Here is a 19,249-nt window from a genome sequence, read left to right on the forward strand (position 1 = left end):
CATTTTTTGGGGGTGAACATTATTTTTGTTGGCTGCATAATGTTCCACTTATACAAGGAATACCATTGAGGTAACCATTCCTTCTTATTAGATAGACATTTAAGTGGGTTTGCATATTTTTCTAAGATGAAGTATAATGAACATCTGTGCATAATGCCTTTCTTTGATCGGAATTTTCTCCTTAAGTCAGATTGCCAGAACTGAAATTCATATTCTTAAAAGAAACCTTCTTTAAAGGCTAGTCTATGAAGCTGAGGGACCGTTTATGAAGAAATACCAACCCTTCCTGGGTGTTAAAAGATAAGACTGTTATGACAAGGTGTTAAAAGCCAAGCTGGAGTTGGACAGGTCAGATTAACCTGGTTCTCTTTGACACCTATTTTTAACAGCTATTGAAAAATAAGTCTAGAAACCTGTCCTTTGAAAAGGTTTGATGGTAAAGAAATGAGCTGTTTCTGTGACAAATGCCTTTAAAAATATTTTCCTAGTAAATAAGAGTAGGAGGACACTTGAAGATAAAGTTTCTAATAAGATTAAGTTTACAGTGTTTAAGTCCTACCCTCTGAGCCTTATTTAGGGCAAAAGTATTGAGATAGTTGTGATTCATTAAGCAAATAGAAAAAAAATTTACAAATGGTAATAATACTTCTAGTAGTAAAAAATAGAAACCAGCTCACAATTCAGACTATACACTGATTTGTAATATTCATTCTTAGCCAGTTTTTAGAAGTAGATAATCAATTGAATAGCTAGGTCAGGAATCTATTCTAATTGCTCCATAAAGTTAAAAAAACACAAAACAACCCACAAACCTCTATTAGCCTGCAACACTTAGTTGCCCTAGAGTCTTCTAACAATAGATTTGTAGCTAAAACAAAAGGTTTTCAAGACCAGATCTGTAAGCTATATATTCTATGTATATTTTACCAAAGTTCTTAATTTAGTTTAGAAATTTAGTTTAGAGATTCTGGTTTTCAAGTGGATTTTAATTATTCTGGATTGTAACTATTTTGCGCTCTTCTGTATGGTTAAAATATCTACAAAGAATATTTTTCTTTGTATATACAAATCATTAATGTATATGTACATGTAGGAAGTAAAGAAGTGCTATTTTTATCATTTTATTGTTACATGTGTAACTATATTTTAAAGAAATTATATCACCTGTTCAGTTCATTTTAACTATGTAACACTTGGTACATAGGAAAACATATGTAACGTGTATGTTACAAAGCAAAATAATAAAATGAACATCCATGAAGCTACTATCCAATTTACTGTCTTTGAACTCCTTTCCTAGTCTGCTCAGTTCTGCAGAGTTTTTAGGTTAAAAAAGATCTTGGTGTGCCTACTTTTTAAAATTAGGATGCTACTAGCCTTTGGGGAAGATCTAAACAGGTATATGCAATTTATATTAGAAACACCTGCAAATTAATGATTGACATCAATGCATATACATAATTCATAATGGCAACTACATAGGTTTTATAAATAGAACATTAGTATTGAAAATGGTAACTATAGATAGATTTAAACCTTTTATTTTAAATTTCTTAGACTAGAAATGTTTTATTTTTTTAAATAGTCTATTTTTTAAATCTTTCATTACTAAACCTAAAGTGACATAAGTACATTATTCATACAGAACACCAAATAAGTGTTTATTTAAATGACATGAATTCACATTACATGTTGGGAATCTAAGTTGGTTTATTTGAGAGGTACTTACGTTGTCCTTCAGTTAAGGACCTTTATGTGTTCCCAGGTCTTTGCCCCATACTCTGGGAATCAAGATTTTGAGGTTAAAAGTCACACAAGAAAATATCAACAATAGAGTAAAGTGCTATTGACGAATAAAACTCCAGGTATATATGTGGTTATTAAAATTGTTTTCCATGTTTTCTCCCCAAATCCTTTTTTTTTTTTTTTTGCACTTTTTGTTTATTACTGTTTTGGAATGTAACAGTTGTTGATTTCCCAACTGATTTTTGACTGAGTCTCAAAGAACACAAACCCAAATCCTTTAAAAATTTTTGTCTTTAGCAGTAGTCCTTTCAAGATTAGGAAACAAATTGTATTCATTTTGTATAGCCATTGCAGATGATTTGACTATGTCTATCTTCTCATAGAATAAGTATTCAATTTCATTTTTGGCTTGTATTTTCCCCCTAACTTCTTTGCATATTATCTTTGCTTTTTTTTTTAATTGTCTGCTTCCTTGAGCAGAAGTGTGAGCGTCTGAATAGTGTGGTACAAGCGATGTTCCTCATTTTTCTCTTTAAAAAAAAATCTCTATGGCTCTTCTAATCACTTTAACTTCTTTCTTCCCATAATACCATATTTAGAATGGATTTGTGAAGTAAGAACAAAAATAAAACTGAGTTGATATTAAAGTTTAATCTTTTATTAACTAAATGTTTATCTTGATTTTTGAATGTGTAGAAAGAAGTGTCTAGTTACATAGATTTGCATTTATTTTCAGCAGTGTAGATTTTTCTTGTCAGATTGACTCTACGTTCTGGCATAAGGACATTAAAAAAAAAGGTACTCCTTTGATTTAGAGAATCTTCATTAAAACTATTTTATTTAAAGTTTCTTCTTATTTTTGACCTTTAAAAAGTAGCCACTTCCTTGTTGAGTGAAATTTTGTCATCCTCAAGCTGAATTTTTAAGCTAATGTTATAAATGTTAGGGGCAAATTAGCTTTCTTGAATAGGTCATTACTAATTCCTAGGCATATATTTTTAAGCAGGTTAATGTCTCTATTCCTCAGTTTCCTTTTCTGTAAAATGGAAGGTCATAACTTTTTAGGGTTGTTGTGAGAATTAAATCAGTTATTATGTAAGTGCTTGCATTCTCATATAAGTGCTTGCATTAACATTCTGTTGCAGCCATAACAAATTAACACAAATTTAGCTGCTTAAAACAACAACAATTAATTATATCATGGTTCTTTGTGACAGAGGCTGAGATTAGCTCAACTGGTTTCTCTGCTCTGGGTTTCATGAGCCTGAGATATAGGTGTTGGTTGGATGGGCTGTTAATTGTTCAGATGGTTGGCAGAATCCCATTCTGTGTGGCTGTAGGGCCGAGGTCTCTGTGAAATGTGCTGGCCAGCCCTTAGCTCCTAGAGGCTTCTTTCTGTTCCTTGCATGTGGGCCTCTATATTTCAGAGCCAGTGAGGGAGCAGCAAATCCTCAGCCAGGAAGTCTCTCTGATGTCCCCTTCAGCTTTTCTCTCCTCTTCCTCCTGGAGCACATCCCTCTGATTACAGCGGGAGTAAGTTCTCTGCTTTATGGTCATGTGTGATTAGTTTGGGAGCATCTGTATAATAGAGGATAATCTCATAGCCTGTGGTCAGTTGATTAGTAACTTTCATTACATCTGCAAAATCTTCTCACGGCAGTACTCAGATTAGTTTGACTGAATAGAGGACAGGAATCTAGAGGTACAGCTTTAGAATTCTGCTTATCATGGTGCTCAAAAATAGTCTTGGAGGTGACGTGACTGACAGTGATGAAAGAAATCACATCTTTACCTCAGGAGCACAGAGTAAATTGTAAATTTCTTGTAGGCAGGCGCTGTTTCTTACTTTTTTTGTATCCTTAAGACCTTACAGTTTGCTATATATTTATTTAAATACATGCCATTGGTTGGTATCTTGAGTGTAATTTCTCTTTTGATATTATTCATTTTCTTTCTCTGAATAAGTAAAAGTGGTGTAGTTTTATTTCATAACTCTGGTATATCCTTGGAAAGATTAATTACTACATTTAGTTTCCCCTTCATTTTTTCCTACTGTTGGTTTTCATTAAATCATAAAGATAAAATAGCTTGTCCTTGAATAGGACGCTTCCATGACATACCTTTTGTCATTGGAGCACAAATTTTGAATGACTTTGCCTTGTGTGTGTTAAGGATTTATGGGTCTTTTACGTACTCTTAGCCATAGCATCTGTAACTTGTATTTGAAGATAGGCTATAGTAAGCACACCATACTGTTGATTGTTGAGTGTAACGTTGGCCAGCTGCCCGAGCAGAAGGGGACACCCCTATCACCTTCTTCAGGGTGGCATCCTTAACTACTGAATCTGTGACCACGGACATTGGCAAGGTGATAATCACCCAGTGTCCATCACACCATTTTGAGACGTTTTCCTGATCAACAAATCTAAGCCTTCCTTTCATGATTCTGTTAGACGTATTGGAGACTGCCATGAAAGAAGAGTATAAATCTTCACCTTTAAGGTGCCAAGATCTTTGAAAAGGGGGTAAGCGTTTTAAGGACAGTGTTTGTAGGATATTCACATAGGCCTGTCTCTGTAGGTATGAAAACCTATTTGTCTCAGGGATCCTTCTCATTCATTTTTTTAAAAAAATTTATTTTTCTTATACTCTTTCCATCAAATTGGCTTGCTCAGCCCTCCACCCCCACAACTTCTACCTCCACAATCCCGTGTTAAGCCAGAAGAAATGAGGAGTTTTTAAAATATACTTTTATGGAATAGTTGCTCACTCTGTTATTTCCTTCCTTTCATAAATGATGTCTTGGAATCTTTCTTTCTTTTTTTTTTTTTTGATACTTAGATGGTGTCCAAATATATATGTCTATCCTCCCCACCTAAAAAGATGCATAACATAAAATAAGTACTCTGTGCCAAAAAGTTTAAACTCTTTTGCCAAAGTACGTTGCTTACCTTGCTGCCTTTGAACTTCATTACAAGGGCTGGCTGGACATTTCATATGGTTATTCCTTTCAAGAATGCCTTTCTGTCCAAATCTGGGATCAACAGTGTCCATTCACTGTTTCTTTGATCTTTCTATATGTTTTACAGGCTCATCTGGCAATCCAGTTTCTCACATGGAAAACTGGGCCTTCACTTGTTTAACTACTTTTAAACTGAATTTGAGCCTTCTTTACCAAGTTTTATTTCAGGAGAACAAATCTTTTAGATGCTTTTTGGAAGCACCAAATTCTATGTATTGCCTTTTCTTAACTGTTTTTGAAAAGTTATTCTTGTGATGAGAACAAGTTAAAAGTATCATTTGTTTAATTTGTTGAGGAATTTGTCATTCTTTCTGAGGTTATTGGTCTATTGTCAGAGAAGTGATTAGCACTCTTTAAGTCTTCTAAATTATCAACAATTTTTTAATCTTTTTCGATTGGTGTACATCGTTTAATTTGTCTTATGGATCACCATCCTGGTTATTAATTTTTAGAAACTGTAGTAAAATATACATAACATAAAATTTACCATTTTCACCATTTTAGAGTATACAGTTCAGAGGCATTAAGCACCTTCCCGTCAATGCACCTATCCACTGTCTGAAGCCAGAACCTTTCCATCATCCCGAACCAAAAGTCAGTATGCATTAAACACTGACTTCCCATTCCCTTCTCGCCACTTCTCCTGGCAAGCACCATTCTACTTTCTGCCGTAATTGATTTGGTTTTGTAATGTTTACCTTGAAAAGTGTTTATTCTTCAAGGTGTGAGTAGGGGTAGGGCCTGGGGTCAGGGAGGAAGACTTGATTTACAGGAATCAGATTTAATTTACTGCCTAAGGAAGTAATAAGTAACTCTTACCTGACTTGTGTACTTCGGTTGCTTTTCATCTGTGGGATTTGAACACTACGAATGATGAATGTAACTTGTCTTTAAAATAGAGTGCTATGTCTTTGAAAGAACAAAATAAAGCTTTGGAGTTTGAGTTATGGGTTTTACTGATATTCGTTTCTCTCAAATACATGTCTTTTTTCAATTTGGCTTTTTTTTCAGATCATTTTACTTCCTATCTTGAATGTTTAGTCTAATGGCTACCAGAATTCAATGGGGATAATTCCTTGTTTTCTTAGACAGCTAATGTCTTGATTTTTGACATAGATGTTATCTCGCATGCCACACCGTTGTTTTGAAATCAGTTTGATAAGATTAAGATGTTCATAAATTGTACCATTTGGGTTGTGGATGCTTTGCCTGATAATTAAATTATTGGTATAGACTGACTGTTGTGGGGCAAGTGGGCTCTTTGCAGGGAAGTGGAAGTTTTCTTCAATGGTACTGATTAGAGAATATAAAACAATTTCCTTCTGGTTTTGGGTATGGGAACGCATGGCTTGAGCTGAAAGCAGGTTGAATTTTCTTCTCAGTAGTGTAAGGTTTTCCAAGGGCAGGATTATAGCTGTATTTGTTCATTTTATAAAAACTTGAGTGATACGAAGGTCAGACAATTCAGTTCACGAACTCATGTAGAAAAAGTGCGACATACCTCATTGCTGAGTATCACTATGGTCACCTTCGAAGTACTCCCCTGGGGAAGCTGTGCACCGATGCCAGCGCCTAGTCCACCCTTCAAAGCAATTTTGGAACTCTTTTTCTGGCATGGCCATCAGCGCTGTTGTTGTATTACCCTTGATGTTCTGATTGTCATCAAAATGTCTTCCTTTCAATATTCCCTTTATCTTAGGGTAAAGAAAGAAGTCAGTGGGGGGCCAGATTAGGTGAGTAGGGAGGGTGTTCCAATGCAGTTATTTGTTTACTGACTAAAAATTCCCTTTGCTTTTGTTCATCAGTGAGCTCCTTCGGGACCATTTTTGCACACATCTTTCTCATGCCAAGATTTTCAGTGAAGATTTTCCTAACTATTTATCGATGTTTACTTGGTCTGCTATGCTTCTCACAGTCAGCCGATGAGTTTGATGCACAATTTGATGAATTTTTGCAATGTTTTCTTCAGCTGTGCTTGTTATTGGCCGCCCTGACCTTTCTTCATCAGTGGCACATCCTCTCTCCTCAGAAAAACGTTCAATCCATTTGTACACTGCCTTTTTCTTCATGGCATTATCCCCATAAACTTGGACTAACATGTCCCTGATTTCACTTCCACTCTTGCCAAGTTTGACAGATTGAATGTTTGTTCATTGCTCTAATTCAAGCTCAGACATTTTCGCAACGGCACACAAAAAAGTACGAAACAACAATAATGAACACCACTCAGCAAGACACTGCCACACGTTGACACGAACACAGCTGTGAGACACTGATATTCCAAGGTTATAAAAACCTTACCGAGCTATTTGTACAGTGCTGCCAATGTAAGCACATGGTGGCAAATTCGCAAACCTAATTGTCAGGCCTCATGTATTGGGCTTAAATAGAATTTTATTCCAGTAGTTAAGGCCGTCTGATTTTTCTAAACAGCATTAAGTATAGTTTTAGCCTTGGATAGTCATAATGAAAGGTAAATAAAGAGACTTTTTCCACAAGAAATACTTTTTACCCTTTTCTTCTCCTTACATTTGGTAGACCAAAGAACAAATAAAAAATGAGATGAGGGCTGGCTGATTGGTGCGTTGGTTAAGACTTGGCTTGGGAGCACAAGCTCTGAGTAGCAGGGCCCCGGATCGGATCCCACATGGGCCAGTGATGCTGCGCCCTCTACAGCTAAGATGGTGAATGACAGCTCGACCTGGAGCTGGACTGCTGTGAATTGCCGGCGACGGCGTAGGCTGCAGTGGGGCTGCAGTGGGCTGCCATAAGCTACTGTGTGTGGTTGACAGCCAGCATGAGCTGCCGTGAGCCACCGTGAGCCGCCATCCAGGGGCTGGCAACTGATCTGCCTCACCCGGGAAGAGCGCAATGATGGTGCCAACTTGGGCCAGTGAAGCAACGTCCTCCACAACTAGACTGAAGAACAAAAGGACAGCAACTTGTCTGTTCCCCTTCCCCGATTCCCCAACGCTGTTCCCCTCCCCCAATTCCCCAATAAAATCTAAAAAAAATAAAATAAAATGAAAAAATGAGGTGAGGAACATTTTAGTATTAACTAGTTCTGCCTTGTAACTTTCATGTACCAGCTTCAGAACTTTTTAAGCTAATGTCCTTTCTGCCATCATTTTAGGTGTTAACAGACAAATATGTGTGTATATAATTTTTTTTTCACGGCCTGTTTAAGTAATTCTATTTTAGAACCTTGATACACAACAATATATAATTACGAATCCATTTCTATAACATTTCTGTATTGGAGGTGGTTTCGTTGTTGTTGGAAAATGTTATGGATAATTAAGTAGGTTTTTATTTCCTCCCAGATTCCTCTCTCTTACTGTTTTCTATTAATCAACAAGTGCTGATACAAACACAGTAAAATTTGTATCCCTTGCCTTTGGGGAATCAACCAGCTGATGGAGGCTCTTAGACTTCCACTGAAAGAGTGAGTGTGCGGGGCTGTGGCAGTGCTGGGGGAGCCGCTCTGCTCCACAGCTTAGTTTTATAAAGGCGAACTATGAGCTGGCCCTTGAGGAATAAGTAGAAAGATTTATTTCCATGTGTCTGATACCGATTTGCATTGTATGAGTGTGACCTTATTTTAAATTCTTCGCTAATCTTTTAGAAAAATTGTCTTTTGCATTTTTGATACCAGTGAGGTGGAATATCCTTTCACATATTTCACTAGCTGCTCTTTTCTTTGGAGGGTTGCCAGTTAGTGTGCTTTCCTCATTTCTCTCTCATTAATTGTTAAGACTGCTTTATGTTCATGTTGGCTTATAGGGGACAGGATGTTTATTAGATTTCTGTTAAAGGTATGGATTGATTTATGGGAAATTAACCTTTTTGTGATATTCTGTCTTCCCAATCTAAGAGCATGCTATATCTTTTCATTTCTTCTGGTCTTATTTTATACCTCTCTCAGTAAAGTTATATTGCTTTATTTATAGGTAATCTGTGTTTCTTGAGTTCATTAAGTTTTTGTTGCTTTTATAAATGGAGCCCTTTGTTCTGTTATATTTCGGAAGTAGTTATTTTAGAAAGTAGTTATTGCTGCCGTGGAGGAAAGCTATATATTTTTGTACATTACCTTATTTCTGGAGATCCTTTTTGTTCTAATACTTTTTCAATGGATTCTCTTGGTTTTTCTGGATAGATAGTAATCTCATACAAGTAAATATTGTATGGCTTTTTAAAAAACTTTATTATATTCACTAAGGTTTTTAAAACATTTTGAATTATGGTGGTTTTAGTGGTCATTCTTATTGATGACATACAAAAGTGCAATGATAACATTTTGGCAAACACAAAAAAGCAGAGCTCAGCACTTGGATAGAACTGATGACAGACAAATACATTTCAGGAAATGTATGACTTGACCATGACCTGCGTGTGAGGGAAGTGTTACATTATGATGAAAATAACATGATATCTGCATCTGTGTGAAGACATCCATTCTTATCATTTTATCATTATTGTGACAATTGGTCCAGAACTGCTGTACATATATAATGCAAATTTTAGATCAAGTATAGTCTCTTTGCTCAACTCTCTTACAATTAATGGTACTGATTTATTTATAATTTTAAAACTGTAAAAAGCAGGCCGGCCGAGTGGCGCGATGGTTAAGAACTGGCTTGGGATGCCAGAGGGCCCCAGTTCGGATCCTACATATGAGGGCCAGTGACACTGCCCTCCACAGCTAAGATGCTGAACAGCAGCTCAACCTGGAGCTGGGCTGCTGTGAGTCGCCAGCGACGGCGTAGACTGCAGCCCCATGGGCTACCGTATGTAGCCAGCAGCCAGCGTGAGCGGCCAGCAGCTGCAGTGAGCGGCTGTCCAGAAGCCGGTGACTGATCTGCCTCGCCTGGGAAGAGCACAATGATGGTGCCAACTTGGGCCAGTGAAGCAACGTCCTCCGCAACTAGACTGAAGAACAAAACGACAGCAACTTGTCTGTTCCCCTTCCCCCAATTCCCCACCGCTGTTCCCATTCCCCCAATTCCCCAATAAAAATCTTAAAAACAAAACAAAACAAAAAAGTGTAAAAAGCTTTCTTTATTCCCCAATCCCACTCCAAGGGGGAAATCATTGTTAAATTTGTTTTGTAGCTTTCCAGTCTTTTTTGGCTGAGCCATCCTGCCACCTATTGGCAGCTTAGCGGCAGCTCAGCTCGGGCTGGGACTTGAACTGCTGTTGCTTAGAACTCAAACTCTTGAACGAGCTCTTAACCAACTGAGCCACTCAGCTGGCCCTCCAGTCTTTTCTATATATATATTTAATCACTCTACACACACACACACACACACACACACACACACACACACACACACACACACGTATGTGAACGTGTGTATATGTGTGCTTATAATTCTTTTAGAAAGAGATCATTTAAAACAAAGAATAGTAAGTTTTTAAAACTTAGCAATAAAATATATTGTATATTTCTATGTGATTGATGTGATTTTAAATGTCAGCTTAGTGTTCTGCATTATATGATTATAATGGTGATATTTTATACCTTTTTATGTTTGGAGCATATGAGAAACAAGTGGGGGTATATCAAAGTAAATGACTTATTTGAAAATGAGATAATTTTTTTAGGTTTCCATGTATACATAAATCAATTATTCTAGGAGCCAGCCAAAAACAGCCTTAAAATCATGTGTGGGTGTTATATTTCCCTAAGATAATTTCACCAATTAAAAGAAATTTAAATACAACAATAGTTTATATGTAAAATTAGACCATTAACTGAGTCTTGAATATGCTCTTCCTTTGAAAATCTGTTTAAGAAAAATAACTAGATTTTTCAGCAGGGGTCTTATATAACTTTGATTCATATTTTCAAATACCTTTGCCATGCTCTTTATCATTTGAAAACATTTAACTGCATGTGAGATGTGGATGCAATTATATAATTAAGAAACATAGTGTTCTTATGTTCACAATTTGTTTTCAGTATTTTATCAAATGTTTTGAATGCTTTGGGTTAAGCACCATACTAGGCCCTGGTAATGCTAAGTGATATAAAATGAAGAAAAATAAAGTTCTTTTTACAGATTTTATAATAGGGGGCACAGAGAAGCAAATTTTAAGTGCAATCAAGTGTTGCTTATATATAGGATAAGTATCCTCATTGAGGATTCCAGAGAAATTGGTAATTTTGGCGGGGCTTAAGAGGAAGATGCCAGGAAAGTCTGAATGGGGAGAACAGGGAAGAAGAGTGATTTTTATGTTGAGTTTTGAAAGATGAGTAGATTTCTCCCAGGAAGATGGATATTAGAGGGAGGATGATAATACTGAAGACATAAAGGCCAAAAGGATAGAAATCTTTTTGGTTCTAGAAACTGCAGGCAGTTGAGTTTGTTGATTGAGGAAATATTAAGCAATGGGGAAATTCTTCCAGTACAGCAGTGTAAAGTAATGATGGTAGAACGACTGTTATATGGTAGAAAAGAAGAGCAAAGGATTAAAGGAATAACCCGGAAAGCATGGTGCAGTACGTATTTGAGTTTTCCCATAATGCCTTTTTCATCAAAGTTTTGAATTTGCCTAATAGAAAATATAGGGACACCAGTAGGAAAATAAAACTTATTTGATAAGATTTTCTTCTCTGATTAACTTTGCTGGCTTGCCCCTTTGTGCATGCCATTTTTAGCCAAATCTCTTATTATGTGTTCACGTGCCCACAAATAATTAACCAATGGTAACTATGTCACTACTGTATTTCATAGATTTTAAGATCTACATTGTAACATCTCTGAAAGTGGGGTATGTCTGCTAATCAGTACTAAGAGTTTTCCTGGCTGTATTTCCTTAGTGTAGCATAAAGTAATGTTGGATCTGTTTATAGTCAATGGCATCTTACACTTGAAATATGGTGTTAACATTTTCTGGTCTGTCATTTAAAAAATCATATGTATATACATTTTCAACTTTTAAAAATTGTAATTATTTTTAGTGATGTGATGAGTTTTATGATAGTGTGTCATTGACAGTTCTTATAAATTGCCTGAATATGGTTTACTGGGTATTGGATCGCCATTTCTCTTTTAGGCATCTGAAATGATTCACAATTGTTGCCCTCTAGTTGTCTTTCTCTTTTTCACAACTTTTTGTACCTGAAGATGCCAGGGTCCCTTGACATTTATCAACTCCAATTCTTAGCATCTGAATAGTCAGGTACAATTCTAAGATCTACAAAGACAATTGGAGATGGGTTGAGGCCAGAGGGTGGAAGATCTGCTTTTAGGATCTAAACAGTCAACCAACAGGTTCTGGGATAATGTGCTAAATTCACGATTTGTATAAAAAACAACAACAAAAAAAAACAGAGGTAAGTAAATGGCAAGAACAGATGTGTGGGTGTCCCTTATCATGAAAGGCATTTATTACCTGAGAAATAAATAGACACTATTTTGAGCTCTTCTTGGATAAAAAAAAGTAAATAAAATGAAACCAGTATTTAATGCCTCTTATGCTAATTATCTTAGCTAATATTCATTCTTTTCTTTAGGACTAATTAGAACTCTATATTTTTATGATAAACTATTGTTCAACCTCCTGACTGTTAATAGGTAGGATTTCTAATAGTATATATAGTATATATATATTTTGTGCGTGTATATATAATCACTATTTAAATTCAGGAATGGCTAAGAGGGAAAAAATAGAGGATGTGATGATTGAGAATCTAGTTGTTGACAAGTTTTCTTGGCTTGGAAGATAATCTCTGAAAGGGTGTTTAGAGGACTCTGTAGGAATGGTTAAACTGGACAGGATAAGAGAAGGCTGAATTTGGAGCACATTTCTTCACCATGTGTATGTAGGCTGGAGGTTTCAGGTGTCATATGGAGTATGTACTGAGACTGTGTAGACTTATCCAGCAAGAAGCTAGACACAAAGCCCTCTAGGTGTCACAGGCTTTAGCTTTACCTTCAGGAGAAATGGAGTCATCTACTCTAGATGGTAAAGAGTTGGGAGAAGTTCATGGGCCTGGCATGCTAATAAGGTAAAATTAGAAGATGAAATTTCAAAAGGGTCTGTTCACAAAAATCTTCCTCGTTAAACAGTGCCCTCTCTGATGTACTAAGAAAGTTGGTTTTCATTTACATAACAAAATGGAGAGCTAATAGTTGGAACTCATCTAATTCAAAATTAGTATTTAAATTTCTAAGGAAAAAAAAGCCTAAAATAGTAACAAGTCGTATATTGCCAAAATTTGTAGGAAAAATTGAAATACAGTTCCTTGGTTTGGAGGTGAAAGGAGCTTGAAATACATGAAGTATTTAAAAATTGTAGAATATATACGAGTAGCTTGAAATGGTGAAATATGAATTAAGAATAAGCGATAGGAGGAGGGACTTAAGTGAGAAGTAAATCAGTATTTCCTGAAATACTGAACATTATAAATGAATGCCAGTGGAGTTAGGCATTTAACATGCCTTCTCTGTATAATTTTAAGAAACCATGAAGTTTTTTATTTATTTGGGATGGCTTTAAGGTGTGGTCATCTTGAATTAAAGAGAGGTGTTTTAAATGATCTCCCTGTTCCTTCTGGCCCTAGAATTTAATACTCTTTTGAAAGACACTTTGCCAGTTTGATTCTAGTGGTGAAATCCTAGGAAAGTTAAACAGATGAGGCTGTGGTTGAAAAAACATGTAGTGAGGATTTGGCCCGCCACAGTTATTTTAACAGACGGCCAACTCTTTCTTCATTCCATTTGCTCTGTAGTATCCATAATCGCTTTTTTTGAATCATGTCCTCATGTGGGTAATAGACCCTTTAAATCATTTGCTTTTGTATTTATGTGCTCTGCCTGAATAGAAAATTATCCATCACCCTTGTAGTGACAGGAGAAGTTAAGACCTGGATCTTTGAAGCACCACTCAGGTGACCACTAGTGTGATCTTGGCCAAAATCAATGGCCATGATTATTTTTTAGTGCTAAGAAAGGAACTTTTCTTTTGTTTCGCTTTTTAAAAAAATGCTGTTTTAGCTTTTCAAACACAACCTTGACTTTGATAAGTAGCTTATAACCTCTTCCAAGTATATGTGAAATAATTGAATTTTCTCTGGTGCTCCATGTCTCAGAAGTGGAAGAGATTTTTAGCTGGTGCTGTATTATTGAGAGAAGGATCTACTTGGTGGTGATGGTGGTGGTGGTGATGTGGGGTACTGGGGTGAGGGGGCAGTGTAAAGAGCAATATGATTCCTGATTTCCAATAGGTACCCCACAGTGACATCAAGGATGAAAAAAATCAGATAACTGTGGAACTTGAGGCTACCCTTTAGGTTTCTTTTAAATTTAAATTTTAAAAGTTCTGGGTATGAGGACCTTTAGATTCCTGAGGAAAATAGCTAAATGTGGGCTCCTCTGATCCCAATTAGGAAATTAAGTCAAGAATTGGCCAAGAATCTTAATGGGAGATTTAATAACTCTTAGCTGTCTGACTGAAATATGTAGGTTCATCATTAGGAAAAGTATATTAATATTCCAGTTTCTAAAAACTACTTCTAGAGAATTCATCAAGGAAAGCTTGGCTTTGGTAGAATGACTGACAGTAATATGCTCATTCTCATTCTCTGTCTTTTTATTTTAGGTTCTTGAATCATAAGTAAGTTTTTACCAATAATAATTATTTTTCAAAGCTTAGCTTTAGGAATATCTCTTAAATACTTCCTAACGAAGCCACCTTTACCCTTTTATTTGTTTGTGCTACCACCACTCCATGCCATTACTTCTAACACTGCAGTTATCACATTATAATCATTTATGTACATGTTTGACTTGTTTTCCTTTGAACGGGGTCTTTCTGCTGTAGCTGTCTGTATTTGTAGCACCTAGCACTTAACTGGTGGTCAGTAAGGAACTAATCCAGCGTCTGCTGTGTTCCCTTTATTACATGAGGCACTCTGAGATCTTAAAATAAATGGGTTTTTAGTGGTTGGCTTTTTCTTATTCCTAAAAGGGTAGGAAGGCTTCTTCAGTGAGTCAGTGAATGAGTGCTCCATACATTAGTTGGTTATCATCCTCATTCCACTGGGCTGTACAGAAACATACTTGTGTTTTAAAGAGCAAAATTGCTCTGAAGTGCCCAGCCTAGTAGAGTGAGGCTGTCTCTTCAACACGTGAAGGAAAAGGAGTCCTAACCCTCTTTGCAGAGGCAGCTCTGAAATAGACCAGCAGCGGGCTGACTCCACCTGAAATTGTCAATCCACCATTGTTGAGTTTCCATATGGAAATTGGTCTTTGCTCAATGCGGCCTAGAAATGACTCAAGTGGGTCTGTTTGCATGAAGGGAAACTTCCAGAACTAGATGACTTCATGTGAAATACAAGGAGCCAGGAGTGAAAGCAGTTAGGCCTTGTTCCAGAGGCCAGTGGAGAAGCTATTTCACATGCTTATTTATTTCTAGGCTCCTTCCTTTGAACAAGTAGGAAGGATTAAAATGGAAGGGTTGCAGGTGTGCCCCAACAAATTTGTAGCCTATAGTTTGGCTCTCAAGGAGACAGCATCAGTTCTTTCTGCTAATTTTCAATTTTATTTTTGTTCTCATGTTGTACACATACATTTTGCTTCTTTTGTTGTCATAAACCTGCTTTTCAAAGACCAAGTCAGTGGAAGAAAGGATATGGGATTTGGCAAAGGAAGGGAGCAGATGAAATATCTCTTGTATTTGTAGGAAGGACTGTACCTTATTATGGGCTGTGATATTTTCACATTTTACCTTGTAAGGACACCAGAAACCTAACTCAGCACCTTGAAAGCACTGTCCTGAAGTGATTCAGAGCATGTGCTGTAGGTAATTTCTGCTCATACTTGTGAATAATTGAGCCTGTTGTCTTATATATACTGCAGCATTGTTATAAGTTATGAAATTTGAACTATTTAAATTTATTTAAATTTGGTTACATCCACAAATGAATATTATCTGTGTGACATTTCTAAGGCTGATTTTTATACCTTTCATTTCTAGAATACTTTTACTCTTTTTTTTCCACAGTTTTCATAAAGGTCTATTTCATTATTGGTGGGTAGCATATTTAACAGTTAAATACATATAAATAACGTATAGGTGAATACACAACTGCAGCATTGGTAACTAGTTAGATAACCAATCAGCTAGAAACCAGCTAACAAGTAACCATTTAAATATTTAAAATACAGCTCTTGTTTAGATCATCCTTTGTTTTAATCACCTTCTTGGGGGGATAAAAGCTCGCTGGTCACCCTGGAAATATATTAAGGCCAAATCTTCTGATATCCATTCCTAGAGGTTTCTTTCAGCTGGATTAAGCCTCCAACTCCAGAGCAAGCCCAAGTTTGTGGCCTCCAGCATTAATGCTCTTCCTGTCTACCAGAGTAGACAATGTAAGCTTGACAGCAGGCCTCTGAGTCTCAGTGGGCTCCAACTAGAGTTGTTGACTTTTGCAGAAATGGAAGCGGTGGATCCAACTGATATTTAGCTGCTAGGCCAAAGCGAGTGCAGTTGGTATCTGATGTCCAAACAAGGTTTCTGAAGTGTCAGGTTTTCACATACTTTCTGATAAATTGATCCTCCAGATTCTATCCCATCATTAACATTAGTGTGTCGCTGGAAGTCTCCAGTCCTGTAGCCCACTGCAAAGCGATTCCTGATTTGGCACTGTCAAAGGTCACCTGGTACCCAGCAAGCCAGCCCTCATAACCAAAGACAGCTGAATCATGGATTTCAGGTCCAGCAAAATCAGTCAACACCGCAACCAAGGCTTATACCCTCCCTCTTGCAAGGAGACTTGATTTTACCACTTTTCTTTCCTGTGTTTGGTGAAAAGGTAGTCTCAAACATCAGTTTCAAATCTGGTCTTCAATTTCCATTTCTCTTCCCAGAGTCTTATCCGTGTTCCATTTCTCAGTGAAAGTCAGACCATGCTCAACCGTTTATATTCGGTCTCCAAAGTCCCAGTAACTTTACCAACATCTGTATTAGATGAATCAGATGTTGAGAATTCCACACCACTGCATGACTTTGTTTTCACATCCAGTTTCACCAACCCCAAACCAAATCCTTTGTCAGAAATATCGCTGGCAACTTTGCCAAGGTCAGCATGTGATGGAGGAATACACATTGGCCGCGTGCAGCTCTGTTCGTAAGTCGCCATGGTGAGGCCGCGGGAAGAGGTGATCTAGTGGTCCCCTGAAGGGTTTCCCTGCCGCCGTTCCACTTGCTCGGCTCACTGTGGGTTGGGCTGCAGCTGCTGGGGCTGGAGGGCAAGTGAAGGCTACTTTTACTTTTTTTTTAAAGCTGAGCCCTCCTGCCACCTGTTGGCAGCTTAGCTCGGGCCGGGAATCGAACCGGCGACCCTTTGCTCAGAGTGCACATTCTTGAGCGAGCTCTTAACCAACCAAGCCACTCGACTGGCCCTCCTTTTACTTTTTAAAAGAATGGTATTCACAGCATCCTAAGAAAGAAAGCAAGAACAGACACCACCACCCATGTCTGATGAAGGAAACTGAGTCACAGAGAAATTGTGACTAACCTGACATAGCATAGCTATCCAGTTAGTGGTGACCCAGAATTCTAAGCTATAGTATATAGCGCCTGACTTCTCTAGGCTTTATTCATTTCTCCTCTCTGAACTGCTTGCTCTGAGTCAAATAGGTTAGCTCTTCTCAGGGGAAGGTCTCAGCTTAGAACCAGGCACTAATTTGAAAAACTTTTGGATTCGTTTAAGGTGGAGACAGGGAATCACCCGTTTTCCCTCTTGTCAAAAAAAATAAGCTATAGAAAAAAACAAATAGTTTGCTTTGGATGTAAAGAGAGGCCAACAGCAGTCACAACATAATAAGCAAATTAATTAGAGAAATAGTTCTAGTGCTTAAAAGGCACTCTTTATAGTAATTGCCTTGGGGTATAAGTACAAAGTTAAAAACTTTCATAAGAAACCTAAAAGCATAAAAAGAGGCAGTAACATCCCCCCCCCAAAAAAAAACCGAACAAAACCAGCCCAGCAGCATTATGTCATATTAGAACATTAAACTTATAAAGGAAATTATTTGAAGTAGTTACTTCCAAATTATCCATACCCCTCAGTAATTAAGGAGCTCTGTCATGTTAGGAATAACACGAGAGAACGAATTCAGGCCCTGCCAGATGAGGGCAGACCAGGATCTCTTTAATTGAGAGCTTTCACTTCCAAACTGTCATCAGGTCCTGTCAATCTCCTTCTTCGTGAGTCTCTTAAGTTCATTCCCACAGCTGCTGCTGTTCTACTCTGAGCCCTCTATGGAAAATTCTGTTCTGAGCTGGAACTCCACCTGTGCCGAAGCCAGCCCCTCCCCTCTCGCTTCTTTCTGTCCTCTTCTCCCTCCCTCCAAGTGCTTTCACAGGCATGGCCTCATTTCTAAATACAACTAGACTGTGAAGTAAGTAGTACTCCCTTGTTACACATGAGGAGAGCTGAGAGGTTAAAATGACTTGCCCCAGGTCATAGCTATTAAGTGGTGGATTTAGAATTTGAAACCAGGTCACCTTATTCCCAGTCCTGTGCTCTTTTCACCTTGCCATAGCTGTCTGTGCCTGCCATCTTAACTGCCGTGAGAGTTTGTTTGCAGAGGAAGAGAAGATGTTTGAGGTCATCCTTAAACCTGGGTTTTAGGGCTTTGGAAGTTCATGATCAACAGTTTGAGTTGACCCTTGACAGGGTGCAGTGGCCTATTGTGCAGTTCACTAGCCATACTTCTGGGTTACATTCCTGGCTTACTTTCAAGAGGCAGGTCAGCTGACTGGTATATGGTTATTGAGCCCCTGTTCTGTGCCAGGTATTGTGCTGGGCACTGGGGTACGGGCTGAGCAAGGTAGAACAACTCTTTTCACAGAACTTATATCTCCAGTCTGTGCTGTGGGAGCCAAGGCCGCCATGTTAACCTCAGTGCCCATGTCAGACAGGAGACTCGAGGTGGAGGAACAAGATGCTATTCCCTAGTGCAGCTACTACCAGTGCGGCAAGAAGCCAGGATCCCGGTGGGTTGTGAAAGACCGCCTCATCCCTCATCATGCTGGAACCACAGCTACACTCAGCCCTTAGGGCATCTCGTATTTGAATGAGGCTGTGTTTTTCCTGATCTGGCCCAGATGATGACTGTACTTCCTACTTTGGCAATTGTCAGTAGGGGATGAAGTGGGCCAAGGCTGGAACAACACTTCTGCACCCCCTTCCTCATCACCGCCCCCCCCAAAATCCTAAATACTTAAATGCTTCACTGGTTTATGAAACATACAGTTATTGCATATATTCCTTTCTCTTTAGGATTTTCTTCATTGCTTTTATGTCCCTGTGATTGCTCATCCCATTTTAGGGTAAAGAGAGCTTGTAAACACAACTCATACCATTAGGATAGTTACGCTCAGTGTCTCATTGAAACAGAAAGACTGTACAGCCCAAAAGGACACTAGCTCCTCCCCTCATTTTGTGGAAGAAGCTGAGTCCTGGGG

At 37.9% G+C, this 19,249-nt stretch overlaps 1 protein-coding gene and 1 pseudogene across 1 annotated transcript in view; one reads left to right on the forward strand and one right to left on the reverse strand.

Annotated features, from left to right (window-relative positions):
* The window catches only part of MLLT3 (MLLT3 super elongation complex subunit), a 261,905-nt gene that overhangs the window by 109,218 nt on the left and 133,438 nt on the right, over positions 1-19,249 (forward strand). The window lies entirely within an intron of this gene.
* LOC109396420 (voltage-dependent anion-selective channel protein 2 pseudogene) lies at positions 15,986-16,916 on the reverse strand (annotated as a pseudogene).

Source organism: Hipposideros armiger, unplaced genomic scaffold (assembly GCF_001890085.2).
Source record: "Hipposideros armiger isolate ML-2016 unplaced genomic scaffold, ASM189008v1 scaffold_520, whole genome shotgun sequence".
Lineage (NCBI taxonomy): Eukaryota > Metazoa > Chordata > Mammalia > Chiroptera > Hipposideridae > Hipposideros > Hipposideros armiger.